Consider the following 4,951-nt stretch of genomic DNA (forward strand, 5'->3'; position numbering starts at 1 on the left):
TGTTGTTTCCACTACCTTTAGTTATGACAGGAAGCCTATAAAGAATTGAGATGGGAGGAAAATTCTCCCCCAACAAACATTTCTGCAAAAAATGTGCTGGTTTAAGTTTACTCACTTATTTCTCTCCTCTGTTGCTGGAGTCGTGAGCCCTTAAGCTTAAGATCCTGGTGGGATTCCTGAGGAAAACAAAAAAGAAAATATGAAAATGTGGGACATCTCCTATGATTGGAGACTATGGAGTTTCTCATTCTCAAAGTACTCCAAACTGTTTCCAGAAATTTGTCAAAATTGCTTTTTATGTGTTTCTCTAGTCCTGTTTGTAGTCCTGGCAGTTTGTGCTCAAAGGAAGCAACTTGTGGCTGAGTCTCGGAATTCTTCTCTAGATTTTGGTGTGATGCTTTCCCTTGCAAATTTAGTTATCTTTCTTAGAACAAAATTCAAGGAAATTTATTGACTTTCAGGTTTTCAAGCTTTTTGTTGTTGTAGTAAGAATGAGGGTTATGATTTTCAAAATTTTTATATGTTGGAGCTGAAACCTGAGACCATCCTTTCACTTTTCAAATCACTTTTTCTATTTTTAAATCTACTGCAGAGACATTCAGTTTGTTAAGTGTATGTTGCTGAGTTAGAGAAAACTAAGATAAAATATCTCTACAATTTTTTGTAACATGTTAAGTAACTCATTACTTTACTAAAACCAGGTAAAAATGACATTGCTTATGCTTGGAACAAATTTGTAATAAATATAGTAAATTTAACTTTATACCTCATCTTCTAAAATGGTAATCAATTAATATGTTAAGTAAATTACACCATCAATAACATATTTCAAATAAACTATAAATAATACCACAGCTAAATTAAATGCCAAGGTATTTTAGAGTCTGAGATATTTTTCAGTCATTATGCAACACACGAAACAGTCCATATAGATTATTGGAAGTAATTTTGCTGTCTGTTTCAAAGAGATATTTATTCTTTTTTGATGTAATTTTTATATTTTGCTTTTACATATAGTTTAAGGGTTATCTGCTAAGTATATTTTAATCATGTGTAGTTTTAGTGCAGAATGATTTTAGTTCTCTCTTTTTTGTCCTGAAAGCAAAAATAATAGCATTCATTGATTTATTTTATAGTATTCAAAATGGTTTCACATTTTGTCACAGCATGGTAAAATCCCTAAATATTTAGTAAGTCATAAATTAGATTACATGCTGCAGTGTTGATAGATCACTAGGAATACCTGTGGAGTCTATATTGTAATAATCATCTCTGTCATAATGATTTAAACATAACATACAAAGACTTGAACAAGCCACATTTACAATAACAAACACAAACCTTGGCCAAAATTCAATAGAAATTCAGTTAGAGAAAAAGATGCAGTTTGGTGGATATAAAACTGGCACAAAAGGAGTATCTCAAAATACTCCTTTCAAAAACACCCATTATTATATAAATATCATCTGAATGGCTTAACTGATATATGTTTTTTATAGACACTAAAGATTTGGATACTAGGGTACAGTGCAGCTTTTTAACAAATTGGAAGAAAAACAAGTGTTATGCTTCTAATCGGAAAAGCCCTAGAAGTTGTGTATTCCTACCTCATGGTATTTGGCAGTAAGCTATCTCCCTGTGATTGACATTAAGGGGAGTTTCATAAGTACATTTTGGGGGAAAATCTCCCTAATTAATACTATCCTTCCACAAATTTAACTTCACATACAGTTGAGTTGATGAGCTGTACCAGAATACAGTTTTAGAAATGTTTACCTAAGAAAGAATGAATCACAAAAATATTTCTTCTTTTGCATTTAATAAGAAGTTCAATATAATTTCCTGCATAATTAGAGCTTAAATGATGTAGTTAAAACACATACTACAAAAAAGTAAACATATGCTCTTCCAACCTCAAAGTTCTGAGCTTTGGAATCTAAAATTATGTTTTGTGCAGTACTACAAATACAAAAAGATGATTAATGATTAATGAATATAGGGACTGTCTTAAATTTCCTATCATTTATAGTTCAGTGAGGTCTCTTACAAGTATCTAAAAAAGCACGAAAATTTTTTGAACTTATTCTATAGAATCATTGTTCAAAGAGCTTGCACCAATTTTATAAATCAGATGAATTTAAAGAGTCATTTTTATTAAAGAATTATTCCATTTATTATTGCCATGTTAGGTATATTTTCAGATATTGGAATACCATGTTCATATGTTCAACTGCCTTTTAGAGCTCTGCAAAGATTTATATTCTAATTTTATAGAAATTATCAAACATATCTGTCCCTGTGCTATCCCTGATATATATATATATATTTTTTTTTATTTTATTTATTTTTTTTTTTTGGTACCAAGGATTGAACTCAGGACCTTGCACTTGTGAGGCAGGTGTCGGAACCACTGAGCTAAATCCCCAGCCCTGCTATATATATTCTTTTTTTTTTTTTAGTTTGCAATTTGCTTTTCTTTTATTTGGTCCTATGCTCTAAAAATGCATTTACTTTTAAGATCAGTTATTTTGTTATTACATTAGCTTTAATAAATATGCTAGCAGCTCATACAGGTTTCTGAAAAAATTAGCAACCCTGAACCCCAATTTTTCTTGTGTTTACATAATGCAGATATTGCATAATGCTGATAAAGACAGAAAAAAAACATTTTCATCTTACAAATTGCCCATGTCAATATCTGCAACTATGAGGTGTCTGTCATAGGATGTTTTAAAAAGTGACTAACAGGTATAAAAAGTTTTCACCATAATCACTACATAGACAAGGTTTTTCCTTGGAAATTAGTTATCTGATGAGGACTTAATTAAAAATTTTCCTCATATTCATTACTTTAAATAAATCAATCTCAAGTATGTATTCTCTGATAAGCTTTGGTTTAAGGCTTTCACAGATGCAAATCTGCTTTCAGGGAGTCCTCTTCAATATGAATTTTATAATGATTAGTAAGGGATGACCTCTGGCTGAAAAGTTTCCCACATGCATTACATTCATAGGACTTCTCTCCAGTATGAATTCTTTGATCTGCAATAAGTGAGGAGCTTTGTCTAAAAGTTTTTCTACATGTATTACATTTAAAGTGTTTCTCTCCTGTATGAATCCTCTGATGTGAGTAAGAGCAGCACTTGGGCAAAATGACATCCCACATTCTAGACATCGATAAGGTTTCTCTTCAGTATGAATTCTTTGATGATTACTAAGGGATGAGTTATATCTGAATGTTTTCCCACACTCACTACATTTATAGGGTCTTTCACCAGTATGCATTCTTTGATGTTGAATGAGAGCTGAACTTTGTCTGAAGGCTTTCCCACATACCTTACATTTACATGGTTTCTCTCCAGTATGAATTCTCTCATGAATAATAAGAGTGGAAGGGGAACTTAAGGCTTTGCCACATTCATTACATTTATACAATTTTTCACCAGTATGAATTATTCAATGTCTATTGAGTTGTGAGATAGAAGTGAAGCCTTTTCCACATTGATTACATATGTAGGGCTTTTCTCCATTGTGAATTTGTTCATGTTGAATGAGTAATGCACTCTGACTGAAGGCTCTCCCACATTCACTACATTTGAAAGGTTTCTCTCCAGTATGAATTCTCTGATGATCACGAAGGGATGAGCTGGACTTAAAGCTGTTACCACATTCATTACCTAAGTAAGACTTCTTTCTGAGATGAAGCCTCTGACCTCCTGGAAGGGAAGTGGTACAACTGGATGGCTTCCTGCCTAGACTATATTTGTTAGGATTTTCTTGAGCGTGGATTTTTGATGTATAAAAAGGCCAGATCTTCTGCCAAAGGATTTACCACATTCTTTACATCTATAGGATTTCTCCACAGTGTGGCTTGTAAGGTGCTTACAAAGGGATGCACTATGGCTAAAGGCTTTCCCACATTCTTTACGTATGTAGGGCTTCTCTCCAGTATGAGTTCTTTGATGTTGAATAAGAGCTGAACTTTGGCTAAAGGCTTTTGAACATTCTCTACACTTAAATAATTTTTCTCCACTATGGTTTTTCTCATGTTTACGAAGGGAAGAATTGTAAATGAAAGCTTTTTCCCGTGTATTACATTTATAGTGTTTCTTTGCTGTCTTGATTTTTGGTCAGTTAAATGAATTTGAATTCTGCTTGAAGCTATTTCTTTGTACTTCATATTTTAAGGGTATTATTTCTCTAGCAATCCTTTGTGTCTTAACAACAACTGATTTCAGGCTGATGTTTTGGCCAAATTCAAAATTGTTATGGCATTCACCTAAAGCAAGAATTTTCATATGGGTTACTGAAATTATTTGCAAATTTTCATTTTTTTCCCACTGTTTTATAATTTGTCCTCAGATATGCAAGGTCTTTCTGGTATGAAGTCCCAGGGTTCATCATTTTATAGTCTCTTCCTCATTAGCCCCTGAAGAGATGAGTCTTTAGTTTGAGTTGTCTTTGTGGTTTGAAGACTGCTTTTACATCTGAGAGAGGAGCCTCCAGGGTTTTCTTTCTCAACCTTCCAGGGATCCTCTCCTTGCCAGGGAAGCCAGGTTCCTGTAGTTCTCCAGCATCACGTCCCAGTGCAAGCTTCTCTGAAGAGCATCCAGCTTCCTCCACTCCTCCCAAGTAAAGAGCATAGCCACATCCTTGAAGGCCACTGCCGCCTGAGCCCTTGCTTCCTTCTGCTTATTAGCCATGTCCTCTTTGTGGGCTCTTCCCCCTGGATGGCTGTGGTCTCCAGAAGGTAGATCTTTCACCTGGAAACAGAGCCGTACTTCTGCCCCTATGGGGATTCACGATTCTAGGCTCCAGCTGGGTCTGCACTGTGCCCCAGCCTGAGCCTGTGCGTCCTCTGAGTGCAGACTCCCTGATAACCCAAGGCCCATCCTGGTGCTTTCCTGGCCAAGTCAAGGACCTCAGTGGTGGGTATGGTGGACTGAAGTCA

The 4,951-nt window shown here is 34.8% G+C and overlaps 1 pseudogene; it reads right to left on the reverse strand.

Annotated features, from left to right (window-relative positions):
* Nucleotides 1-2,905: 2,905 nt before the first annotated feature.
* LOC106010299 (zinc finger protein 354B pseudogene) lies at nucleotides 2,906-4,703 on the reverse strand (annotated as a pseudogene).
* Nucleotides 4,704-4,951: the final 248 nt, after the last annotated feature.

The sequence above is a fragment of the Heterocephalus glaber genome, unplaced genomic scaffold, assembly GCF_053883595.1.
Source record: "Heterocephalus glaber isolate CG9 unplaced genomic scaffold, H.glaber_assembly_v1.0 deba00001577, whole genome shotgun sequence".
Classification (NCBI taxonomy): Eukaryota; Metazoa; Chordata; class Mammalia; order Rodentia; family Bathyergidae; genus Heterocephalus; species Heterocephalus glaber.